Source organism: Sarcophilus harrisii, chromosome 2 (assembly GCF_902635505.1).
Source record: "Sarcophilus harrisii chromosome 2, mSarHar1.11, whole genome shotgun sequence".
NCBI classification, from domain to species: Eukaryota; Metazoa; Chordata; class Mammalia; order Dasyuromorphia; family Dasyuridae; genus Sarcophilus; species Sarcophilus harrisii.
Genome location: NC_045427.1, coordinates 148,209,952 through 148,223,729, shown reverse-complemented (window position 1 = coordinate 148,223,729; position 13,778 = coordinate 148,209,952). Strand labels below are relative to the sequence as shown.

At 33.0% G+C, this 13,778-nt stretch overlaps 1 pseudogene; it reads left to right on the top strand.

The window, feature by feature from the left end:
- The first annotated feature begins 9,866 nt into the window (after positions 1-9,866).
- LOC100917552 lies at positions 9,867-11,129 on the top strand (annotated as a pseudogene).
- Positions 11,130-13,778: the final 2,649 nt, after the last annotated feature.

Below are 13,778 nucleotides of genomic sequence, written 5' to 3'. Positions count from 1 at the left end.
GTAGAATTCATTATTCTCTAGGAAAGCTTTTTTCATAATCAAGAATTGTCCCCATTTTGAATAGCTTTTAAATTTAAATTATGTTTAGTGGTGCTTTAATTAAATTTAAAGTGAACTTAAATTCATATTTTGGACAATCAGGTAAGTCCTTTAAACCTTTTTGCACAGTTTCCTTATTTGTAATAATGAAGTGGAAAAGAAGATGACAAACCATTTCTGTATCTTTTTCAAGAAAACCTCAAATAGGATCACAAAGAATCAAACTTGATTGAAATGATTGACCACCACCAAAAATACTAACTATTTTGGAATATACTACTTCCTTACCTCTATTTTATAGACTCTCTCTCTTTCTTCTAGATATTGATAAGAGTTCAACTTATTCAATATTTTCCCCAATGATTCCTCTCAAAGCATCTTTTATATAAACTTTGGGTATTTAATTATTGATTTAATGTATATTTATACTGTAGATACTGTTTATATTCTGTGTATACTTATGCACCACGTATATTTAAATAAGTGGGGTGTAGGGACTTTAGGAAGGACCAGCACCTCTGGTGTGAGGGCTTACTAGTCTTTTCAAGGACTTTTATTCACCTTTTGTGTCCACTCGACACTCAGCTCTCACCTGTCATTCATGGTGGCCATACCATGGTAAACTCTCTTTTTAAAGTAAATCGGTACTAAGTAAAGTAAAGTAAATGGACTAAACCAGGTAAATCGATGGACTACAAACCTTTTGGTGAGTTAGGGAGTTTTTATGCATGTGAAATTTTCCCTGTTGGAATGGGAAGATGAAAAAAAACATTCTTTTAATAGTCATTAAGGTTGCTGAAGTAGGTGCTTGGTCAGACTAAAGATACCAAAGTCACTTACTGCAGCCTAAGACTTTACCAGTTGCCCTGCCTTATTTTGCTACTGGACTGCATTGATCACTGAAATTGATGACTTTATGTAACTCTGTCTTATTTAAATCCAGTTCACCCATGAATCAAAATGTCAGTCTATGATGTCAAGAATATAAGCTTCTTAAGTATATGAAGTATTTAAATCTTTGTATAATAGGGATTCAAGAACTGTATTTTGGAATTTTTAGTTCATATGGGCAAATATTCTCCTTTCAGACCTAGGGAGTGATTTGGTATTATCATTATTTTCACTTTGATTTTATTTATTATTATGGATATTTGCTTGTGTTATTACTTTTTGCCATCCTAAAGATGATCCACTTTTATGGCTTTTTTTGGTCCAATTTTTTTCTTCTTCCCTCTCTCCTCTTTCCTCTCCCAAACAGCAAGTAATGTGACCTAGGTAAAAGATGTACAACTTTTCTAAACATATTTCCATATTCATCATGCTGCATAGGAATCAGATCAAAAGGGGAAAACATAAGAGAGGAAAAAAAAAAACAAGTGAAGTGAACAACAACAATGATAACAAAGGTAAAAATACTATCCTGTGATCATGTTCGATAGCTATAGTTCTCTTTGTGAATGCAGATGACACTTTCCTTCCCAAGTCTATGGGAATTCTCTTGAATCACCTCATTGTTGAAAAGAGTCCCTCAGATATTCTTGTTGTTACTGTGTACATTTCACTCAATATCAGTTCATATAAGTCTTTCCAGGCTTTTCTGAAATCAGCTTGCTCATCATTTCTTATAGAATAATAACAATATTTTTATTTTCTCATTACCTAAAAATATTTTTATATTTGTTTTTAAAATTTTGAATTCCATAACTGTATGAATATGTATGCATATATTATAATTATTGATTTAATTTATATTTATTCTGTATATAATGTATATATTATGTGTATACTTATATTGTATTTAACATATACTTTAACATATTTAACATGTATTGGTCTACCTACTATCTGGAGGAGGGAGTGGGGGGAAGGAGGGGAAAATTAAAACAAAAGGTTTTGCAATTGTCAATGCTAAAAAATTACCCATGAATATATCTTGTAAATAAAAATTTGAATTCCAGATTTTCCCTGTTCCTCCCCAATCACATCCCTATTGAGATGACTCATATAAAAACATCTCCATAAAGGTCATCTTGCAAAAGAAAACATAAATCGCACTCCTCTCCACCAAAAAAAGAACCTCAAGGGAAAAAAATTTAAAAAAGTATGCTTCAGTTTGTATTGAGATATAATCAATTCTTTCTTTGGGTATGGACAGCATTTTTCATCATAAATCTTTTAGAACAATCAGGGATCATGGTATTGCTGAAAATAGCAGTCATTTTTGGCTTATTAATCCACAATTTTGCCACTACAATCTAGACATTACATTTCATTTTACTTAAGCTCATAGAGGACTTTCCTGTTTTTTCTGATAACATCCTGCTCATCACTTCTAATAGAACAATATTATTCCTTCATATTCACATACCACAATTTATTCAGCCATTCTCAAATTGATAGGCATCCCTTCAGTTTCCAATTCTTTGCCTAAGAAAAGAGATGCTATATGTGTGTGTGTGTGTGTGTGTGTGTGTGTGTGTGTGTAAATTCTTTTCTTTTTTTAAAATCTTTTTTGGGACATGCTTAGTAGTAGTATTGTTAGGTCAAAAGATATGCATTTTTTATAACTCTTTGGGCATATATATCTCTTGAACATTTATCAATTGGGGAATTTTTCAAAAAATTTACTCAGTACATTTCCCTTTCCTCTCCTACTTACCAGATGGGTGAGATAGATTTCTATATCCATTTTGAGTATGTACATTATTTCCTCTTTGAGCCAAGTCTGATGAGAGCAAAGTTCATACTTCTCCCCCACCTCTATTTTCCATCCCTTTTCTCTTTCCCTTTACTGTAAAAGCTTTTTCTTGCCTTATTTAAGGCAGACAATTTACATCACTCCACCTCTCCCTTTCCCTTCCTCCAGCACATTCCTTTCTCACTCCTTGATTTCATTTTATTTTTTAGGTATTATTCCTTCCTATTCAACTCACACTTAAGCCCTTTGTCTAAATATTCTCCTTCTAACTGCCATAAATTCTTATGAGTTACAACCATCATTTTTCCATGTAGGAATATAAGCAGATAAGGCTTGTTGAGTCCTTTGTAATTTCCCTTTTCTAATTACCTCCTTATACCTCTTCTGAGTCCTGTATTTGAAAATCCAAATTTGCATTCAGCTCTGATCTTTTCATCAAAAATACATGAAGATCCTTTATTTTATTGAATATCCATCTTTCCCCCTGAAGTATTATACTCATTTTTGCAGGGTAACTGATTTGGGGTTGTAATCCCAGATCTGTTGCTCCCTGAAATATCATATTCCAAGTCTTCCAATCCTTTAATATGGAAGCTGTAAAATCTTGTATTATCCTAACTGTGGATCTAATATACTTGAACTGTTTTTTTTTTTTTTTTTTTTTTTTTTTCTGGATGCTTGTAATATCTTCTCCTTGCTCTGGAGGTTCTGGAATTTAGCTACAATTTTCCTGGGAGTTTTTATCTTGGGATCTCTTTCAGGAAGTGATTAATGGATTCTTTCAATTTTTCTTTTACCCTCTGGTTATAGAATATCAGTACAGTTTTCCTTGATAAGTTCTTGAAAGTAGTGTTCAAGTTTATTTTTTGATTATGGCTTTTAGACAGACCAATAATTTTAAAATGATCTCTTTCAGATATATTTTCCAGGTCAGTTGTTTTTCCAGTGAGATATTTCACATTGCTTTCTACTTTTTTCATTCTTTTGGTTTTGTTTTATTATATTTTGATTTCTCATAAAGTCATTAGTTTCATTTGCAGAATTCTAATTTTTGAGGAATTATTTTCCTCAGCAAGTTTTTCTGCTTCCTTTGTATTTGGACAATTTTGCTTTTTAAAGATATTTTTCTCCTCTTTAACTTTTTGTTTTTCCTTTTGCTTCCCTTCATTCCTCTCCCCAAATTGTCCTCTACCTCTTTTACTTGATTTTCAAAATATCTTTTTGAGCTCTTCCATAGCCTGAGACTAATTATTTTTCTTGGAGGGTTTGGATATAGGAGCTTTGACTTTATATATCATCTTCTGAGTATGTATTTGTGTTTTTTTTAATCTTCCTTGTCACCGTAGTAGTTTTCTATGACTAGGGTCTTTTTCTGTTGTTTGATCATTTTCTCAGCTTATTAATTGAATTTTAACTCTCTGATGAAGTAGGGCTGTTTCTAGGGTGAAGGGTGTAATGTCCCAACTTTCTGGAGTTTTGTGTAGCTGTTTTCAGAGACCTTCCTAGGGACTTGTACTGTGAACCAGCATGGCTACCCAGATCTGAGTATGGGCAAAACAATTTACTTCTGATCAGTTATTTTCTTCCCCTCCTCACCCCTCCTACCCCGACACACACTTTTGTGCTGAGATCTCTGGAAGCTATTGCTGTTGCTGCTGCAGCTGCTTTTGTTACTACCTGCTTAATGCTACTACTGAGCTGCTGCCCTTGCTGTTGATTCAGTGGCTCCCAAAGCCATATCCTGAGCTAGGGTTCCCCTTATACCTTAGTTTGTCAAACTTTTCCTGCTGAATTGCCTTGGCCTCTGTTGGCTGAGAAGTCTGGAGATCACTACCACCAATTTAGAGGATTCCACAGCTTGTTCCTGGTTTCCTGGGGCCTGGGCTTTGCTGGCACAGCCTGTACCATTTTGCACTCCAGACCCATTCCTGCAATAAACCTTTCTTGCTGACTCTCTAAGTCATCTTTGGCTGGAAAATTGTTTCATTCCATCTTTTTGGGTACTTGGCTAAGCACCTTATAAAAATCATCTTATTTGATCCTTACAACAATCCTGTGAGGTAAGTTTTATTATGATTTTTTTTGTACAATTGAGGAAAATGAGTTAAACAGCATTTGAATGCTTACTCTGCTTCACACAGTTAGAAATGCTTTCTGGTTTTTCCAGTAGTTTTTTTTTTAATATTACATCTTTAATTTAGTAGCTGGACTTCATGGGTTTATCAAACATTAATTCTTCTAGGTTTTTGGTATCTAATATGTTCTACTGATCTTTTTTTTTGCTAGAAGTAAATACTTTCTATCATTATTAATTGTAATATATTTCAAGATCTAGTACTACAAGATCTCACTTTCTTCCCAGATTTTTCCTTTAATTTGCTGGGGTCTTTCCAGATGAATTTTGCTTTTATTTTTCTAGCTCTACAAAATAGTCCTTAGATAATTTTGTTTATGTGACACTGAATCTGTAAATTAAGAAAAAAAATTATATTGGTAGAATCCAAGGATGAGAATTGAATAATTTTTCAATTATATGAGTTTGTCTTTATTTCTTTAAAGAACATTTTATTGTTTTATTCAAACTCAGACAGTTGTAATGATCAAATGAGATAACACATGTAAAGTACTACATAAATGCAAGTTATTGTATATTAGTTATGTAATTCTTGCATTTTTCTTAATGCCTTGACTCCTAGATATTTTATATATTTTATAGTTATTTTGAATATTTTTTCATAATTTCTGGTGTATTTTGTTGGTAATGTGGAGAAAAGTTGATTATTTTATATATTGTCACTTCACAGAAGTTATTTCAATTAATTTTAGTTGAATGTTTATAGGTCTCATCTTTAACATCATCTTTAAAAATAATAGTCTAATTGTTTTTTGCCTGTAATTATGTTTGTTCCTTCATGACTTAGGCATCATAGCAATTTTTGATATTGGTGAATTGTTGTCTCTTTTTGTGTATGTGTAAGATTAGCTGTTTTTTTAATCATTAAAAAACCCTAATGCCTTGTATACTTCCAGTAGAGCATGAGACTCTTGATCTCAGGGTCATAGATTTGAACCTCACATTGGGTGCCATTTGTTGTGACCAGCACAACACAAATGGGCTAGTGATGGTTGAAAATAAGGCAATGGGGTTGATGATAATTCAACAGAGTCACTTGACTACCTGCCATTCAGGGAATGGGATGGGGGGAAAGGAGGAAAAAATTTGGAACAAAAAATTTTGCAAGGGTAAACCTTGAAAAATTGAAATTTTACCCGTGCATATATTTTGTAAATAAAAATATTTAATAAAAATCCCCATATGTTATTATGAAAGACATAACTCTCTGAAGCATGTTGTTAGTTTCCAGAGACTCAATCTTATGTAAAGTTCACAGTGCCCCAGTAATTGTTCCAGGACCTTATGTTTTCTCATGATTTCAAGCTTAAATGCACTCTGATTAATTTTAAGAGGAGGGCAATATTCCATTTACTGAAGTTTCTAGCTTTCTGGGAATTCTTTACATCCAATGATCCCTTTTTTGTTTATTTTCAAATTTTATCTCTTCTTTGACTCAGATTTTCAATTTTTAAGTTTTAAAATTTGATTGGTTTTGTATTTTCTTTTGAGTTGCATGCTTAATTAATTGATTTCTTTTTTTTTTTCCTCTTCTGTTGATGAAAATATTTAGAGAGAAAAGTTTTTCCAAAGACTGCTTTGGATGCATTTGGATACAAAGCATTAGGATGCTTTGTTATATTATTTTATTTTTTTATCATTTTATTTAACTAAATTATGTTTTATTTTTATGATTCTTTAGCTGAGCAATTCTTCAGAATGAAATTACTTGATACAATTAAGCTTAAATTCTTTCTTCAGTGACCCTTTATGGAATATGTCTATTGGATTCTGGTCAGCTAATTATGTTTTAAGATTTCTGCTTTACTGAATTTGTTTATCAAGTTTTTATGCCCTGCTGAAAGGGTAGAGTCTTGAATAACTGAAAAATATATTTTTACTAAAATTCGGTATGAGTAATTTTTAGAAAATAATTTCTTACTGAACTTAAAAATCTTAGGAGTCCTTAATTTCTTCCTCATTTTAATGTATTTATCCTATATCTGTATCTTAAAAGGACACAGAAAGATACCCCATCCATTTTATTTTATGTTCTACTTCCCCTACAAATTTGATGAACTTTTCCTCTAATCATCATCTCTGAGTTGCTATGCCATTTGATATATTTATGCTAATTCATTATCTACAGTGCCTTAAGTCATAGCATAGCTTCTCTATTCATCTAAGTGTATGTACTTTTACTATTGCTATGTCTGAAATAATTATTGATCAATTTTTGACTTATTTTTTTGAGAGGAGAATAAGGATAAGGAGTAAGCAGTAAAGCTTGAGTTCAAATCTGACCTCAGACACTTATTTGTTGTGTAACTCTGCACAAGACACTTAACCTCTATTTTTCTCAATTTCCTCAACTGCCAAATGAATATAACAATAGCATCTACATCCCAGTGTTATTGTGAGGAGTAAAAGAGAAAATAATTGTAAACTACTTAGCACAGTATCTAGAATATGGTAGTGTTATATGGATGTTAGCTAGCTATTTATTGGATTTTGCTTTAGTACCTGATTTTACCTCTTTAATTTTGAACTTTTAAGATTTCAAGTGTGTTTTTTATGAATGATGTAATGTTGGATTCTGCTTTCTAATCCATACTGTTTCTTCTGTTCTATAAATGATTGCCTTCTATTCATATTACTGCTATGATTGTTAATTGTACATTTCCCTTCAATAAAATCATTTATACTGCTTCATCTTCCTACTTTACTATTTATAAGGAAGAGGTTATAGAAAGAAAAGTAATCTTATCAAAAATAGTAATCTGTAATTGAAATTGTCAGGTTTTAGTCTTATGCCATTCATCTTTTCCCCAACACAAACCTCAGTCTCTGATCTTTATGCTTTCTTTATATTTAGTTGCAACCTTTATGGCCAATCTTTGATGCTAAACTTTATTTTTTCTGGAAACTATTCCATTTCTATTCTCCTTTACATACTCCATTCTTCCCTTTCCCTGATTTTACTATTTTTTAACTTAATACATATATGCTCCAAGTTCTATGTGTATATATAGTCTAGTTTCTTTTATAAAATTCACATTCCTATTTTAACAATTACTTTGTTTTAAGACTAGGAGTAATATAAGGTTCTCTTGTGTCCTTCAGGTTATTTCCTTGTCTGCTTTAGAAAACTTGTATTGAACTAAAAATAAGGTATATGATGACCATTGCTCTGACTTCCCAATTGAGTAAATTCCCATCATTTAAGCAGAATTTGGGATCGCCAATCTACCTAATATTCATATCTATAAATAATTTCTGGTCTTCTTTGGTGGTTACAGCAAAATTCAGGTTACTAAAAAATTTAGGTAAAGAAGTAGCAGTTTCTAATGATGTTAGTGAACAAGTAAATACAGAGAAGAAAAGTTGGAGAAAGAGTAATGTTTTTCTTTGAACTTCTCTCAGTCCTTAAGGAGATAAATATAACTAGTGACATAAAGTCTTCTATTCTGAGATGTCTGATGCCTATAGAAATCACCTTCTTGATTGCTCTTTTCTCTGCTTTATTTCACTCCTATTTTCTCTTTCTCTTTTGACTGGCTATCCCTATTCTATCAAGGGAAGTATCATTCCTTGTTCATCTCTAATATATGTTCTCACATGATAAATACATAATACATTAATGGACAGGGAGAGATTTTGACCTCACCCTTATGGTGAAGTCATCAGGTGCCCACTGTCTTTCCTTTTTTCCCATATTTGATTTCTCTTAACATATCCTGTTTATGTGAAATGGTAAATTCCTTGCCCTTTTCTTCCCTAATTCATTCTTTTCTTTTCTTGCCACTTTTAAAACAAATAAAAGTACATAAGTTTATTTAGGCTGTCTATTATATTTAATTGTCCCTTTGATGACATGATTCTTTTTTTTGATATTTAATTTTTTTAATAATAGATTTTTTATGGGGGACAAAGTTAAGATGGTGGAGGACACACAAAACTTTCTGTTATCTCCTCTGACCTTCTCTCAAACCAACAGTAGATTCAGCTTCTAAACTGGTTTTGCGGTTAAAGAACCCATAAATATTTGGAGTATAACACATTTCTAGAAGAAGATACCTTGGAAGAACTTCAGAACATGTCTGTTTCAAGCATGCAGGGGGACAGTCTGCTAACCCCAGACCACAGCACAGGGATACTGGGGCAAGGAGTTGGTGTTGGGAGTCAGAGCACAACAGCTTCCACACTCCTGCGAATCTTCTGTGCCCCTCTTAGGCTACTCTGTATTGGTTGCAAGCAGGTGGTTTGGCAGATTTGCTACAAAAGGCAAATTGTAAACCACTGAGCCCTGGAAGAATGAGAGACCTAGCTGCAAATACCCAGATCCTAAAGTCAATCAGCAGCACTGCCCCAGGGCAAACTAAAGCAACTGTCACTCCTTTTCATTAAGAGCAGATCAAAAGCCTTTAAAAAATAAGCAAAAACCTCAAAAGAACTCTCACCATAGACAGCTTTTATGGAGAGAGAAAAACAGATCTCAAAATCCTGAAGTTCCTAAAGGCAAATCAACTCCAGACAAAGCCCCAAAGGGAGATATGAGGTGATCCCTATTTCACAAGATTTTCTTAAAAGATTGCATAAATGATCTTAAAAGAAAGAAGAAAAATGGGAAAAGGAAATGAGCTCTTTGCACGAAGAGATAGGAAAAGCATATAATTCCCTAAAAAGAGATTTGATGAAATGGAAAAAGCATATAACACTTTACAAAATGGATATGAAAAAGATACCAATTCACTGAAAAACAGAATTTGTGACATGGAAAAAAAATGTAATGAACAAGTCTTACCAGTAGAATTCTTTAGGCAGAGTGAAACGGTTACTTCTTCTGCTGCGTCTCCCCAAGAAGCGGAAGTTCAGTTATCTGGGGCTGGGTCACATGCCCTGCGGGCGCCTCAACCCAAAGCGGCTGCATGGCCGGCTGTAAAGGCAGCTGTGCCCTAGAATGACCTTGGCAAATTTCTGCTTCCAGTTCCAGCTCAGGTTCCAGGGAGGATTAGGATCTGGCGCCGGGCAGGAGGAGGAGTAGGAGATGGCTTCAGTAGAGGTTACGGTAGGGGACAAAGATGGTGGCGATGGCGGTCGAGTGCGAGGGCACAGGGGCTGCGAGCATTACGACTGCGGATGCTTCCTCAAGACTCCCTGCTGTGGTAAACTTTACATCTGCCGTTTATGCCATGATAATAAAGAAGATCATTCCCTGGACCGTTTTAAAGTAAAAGAAGTACAGTGTAGAAAATGTGGAAAACTTCAGGATGCTCAAAAAAGACTTGGGAAGAATGTGGTGCTGTGTTTGTAGAATATTATTGATATTTGTCATCTGTTTGACAAAGACAAGAAACAATACCATTGTGAGAAATGTGGAATTTGTAGGATTGGTCCAAAGGAAGAATTTTTTCACTGTTCGAAATGTAACCTATGCCTATCCTTGAGTCTCCAAGGGCATCACAAGTGCATTGAGAATGTTTCCAGGCAGAATTGTCCTCATGTGTGACCATGTGGGCATCTTTTACACAGAACATGTTATGAAGAAATGTTAAACGAATATGACACATTGGCAACAGTTGGATAATGAAGTTGCACAAACTCCAATGCCAACAGAATATCAAAATATGACAGTAGCAATTCTCTGCAATGATTGCAGTGCCCGCTCTACAATTCAGTTTCATATATTAAGAATGAAGTGTAAGAGCTGCGAGTCCTATAATATTGCTCAAGATGGAGGCCGTAGAATTCCTCTAGACAGCAGTGATCAGTCTTGCTAGACTGCCTAGGGCTGCCTCAGAAGAGTCACCATTGTTTCTTAAATAGGAGACATTACTTAGTATCTTGTTGGTATGCTGCCACAAACATTAGTGAGATGTTTGCAGTCATATCACAACATAAACTCCCAATACAGTGTCTAGAATTGTCATCAATTTTATTGTGCAAAAACTGGAGCTCTTCCATTGAGTGAATATTCCTTCACTATTATTTAGGACTCAGATGACATTCTGCTTTGAAATTGATGTTCATTAGAATGTATAATTTCATTCCACTTCCTCTTAAGCAAAGCTATGCATCCAGAATCTATAAATAATTCTTAATAGAACTGTGTGTAACATTAAAACTTTTATCTTAAGGGCTGTATTGTAAGACTAGGGTTCATTTTATTTTCTAAATAAACTTTAGAATTTTATAAAGCAGTCCCTTTTGAATGTTATAAATGTGTATTTTACTGTAACATCGAATAAAAAAACACTTGGCATAGTAAAAAAAAAAAAATGCAATGAACAAAACAATACAATTGACCAAATATAAAAGGAGCTAAAAAAGGTAACTGAAGAAAATAATACACTAAAAATTAGAATTTAACAAATGGAGGTGAATGACTAAGACTTCAAGAATCAGTCAAATAAAAACAAAACAAACAAAAATGAAAAAAAAGAAGAAAATATGAAATACCTCCTAAGAAAACCAACTGACCTGGAAAATAGATCTAGCAGAGACAATCTAAGAATTATTGAACTTCCTGGGAAAGCAATGATAAAAAAAATAATAATCTAGACATTATCTTACAGGAAATGATAAAGGAAAATTACCCTGATGTCTTAGAATCAGAAAGTAAAATAATCATTGAAAGAATTCACCGATCACCTCCTTAAAGAGACCCCAAAATTAAAATCTCAAGGAATATTGTGACTAAATTTCAGAATTATCATAGCAAGGAAAAGCTATTGCAAGCAGCCAGAAAGAAACAATTTAAATACCGAGGAGCCACAATCAAGATTACCCAGGATGTAGCAGCTTCTGCCTTAAAAAATTGGAGGGCCTGGAATCTGATATAACAAAATCAAAGGAATTTGAATTACAGCCAAGAATAAGCTATCCACCTAAAATAAGTTTTATCTTTCAGGGAAGAAGATGGACATTCAATGATATAGGTAAATTTCACCTATTTCTAATGAAAAGACCAGAACTGAACCAAAAAAATTCTCCAAATACAGAACTTAAGAGAAGCACAAAAAGATAAAAAGGAAAGAACTTTTGAGAACTATATTTATGTTATGGATATACTTAGAGAGTACAGGTATAATTTGATTTTATTATGATAATATGAAAAAGAAACTAGAGGTGAAAAGAGGATTGTACTGGAAAAGGAGGGAAAAGGAGGTAAGGGAAATTGCATCTCATGAGAAGGCAAAAAAGACCTATTATAATTGAGGGAAAGAAGATGGGAGATAAGCATTGTGTGAATCTTATTCTCATCAGATTTAGCTCAAAAAGAGAATAGCAAACATATTTGGTTTCACAGAGAAGCTTATCTCACCTTATAGGGAAGTGGGAGGGGGAAAAGGGAAAGAAAGGGAAAGAGTAATAGAAGGGAAAACAGAAGTATTAGGGAGAAGGTGTAAAAAAGGAGAAAGGACTCTAATGAGGGAGAGCTATTTGAGGGAAGTGGTAATCAGAAGCAAAATACTGGGGAGGAGGGAAGGGAGAAAAGAAAGAGAAAAGCATAACGGTAAATAAGATGGCAGGAAATACAGAATTAATTATTTTAACTGTGAATGTGAGTCAGATGAATTCTTCCATAAAATGGAAGAGGATAGCAGACTGGATTAAAAATCAGAATTCTACAATATGTTGTTTACAAGAAATACATTTAAAGCATAGTGAAACATACAGAGTGAAGGTAAAGAGCTATATCAGAATTTATTATGCTTCAGGTGAAGTAAAAAAAAAAAGCAGGAGTAACAATCCTGATCCCACATCAAGTAAAAGCAAAAATAGATCTAATTAAAAGAGATAAGGAAGGAAATTATATTTTGCTAAGGGTACCATAAGTAATGAAGCAATAACAATACTAAACATATATGCACCAAGTGGTATAGCATCAAAATTCCTAGAGGAGAAGTTAAGACAGACACAAGAAGAAATAGACAACAAAACTATACTAGTGGGGGATCTCAATCTTGCTCTCTCAAAACTAGATAAATTGAACCAAAAATTAAATAAGAAAGAAGTTAAGGAGGTAAACAGAATGTTAGAAAAGTTAGATATGATAGATCTTTGGAGAAAATTTTATGGAGACAGAAAGGAGTTTACTTTTTTCTCTGTGGTTTATGGACCCTATACAAAAAATTGACCATGTATTAGGGCATAAAAAGCTCAAAATCAAATGCAGGAAGGCAGAAATAATAAATACATTTTTTTCACATCATGATGCAACAAAAATCACATACAATATAAGGCCAAAAATTAAGTCGAAATTAAATAATCTAATCCTAAAGAATGAATGGGTAAAACAACAAATCACCAACTTAATCCAAGAAAATGACAATAATGAGACAACATACCAAAATTTATGGGATGCAGCCAAAATGGTTATAAGGGGAAATTCTATATCTCTAGATGCTTACTTGCGTAAAATAGAGAAGATTAATGAATTGGATTTACAACTAAAAAAAAGAAAAAGAACAAATTAAAAACCTTCAATTAAATACCAAATTTGAAATTATGAAAATAAGAGGGGAGATTGATAAAAACTGAAAATAAGAAAACTATTGAATTAATAAATGAAACTAAGAGTTGGTTTTATGAAAAAAAACCAACAAAAAATAGATAAACCTTTAGTTAATTTGCTTAGAAAAAGGAAGGAAAATCAAATTTTTATTCTCAAAAATGAAAAGAGAGAACTTTCCACCAATGAAGAGGAAATTAGAGCAATAATTATGAATTAATTTGATAATCTAAATGAAATGAAGGAATATCTACAAAAATATAGATTGCCCAGGTTAACAGAAGAGGAAAGAAATTATTTAAACAGTCCTATTTTAGAAAAAGAAATAGAACAAGCTATTAACCAACTCCCTAAGAAAAAAATCTCCAGGGCCAGATGGATTTACATGTGAATTCTACCAAACATTAAAAAAA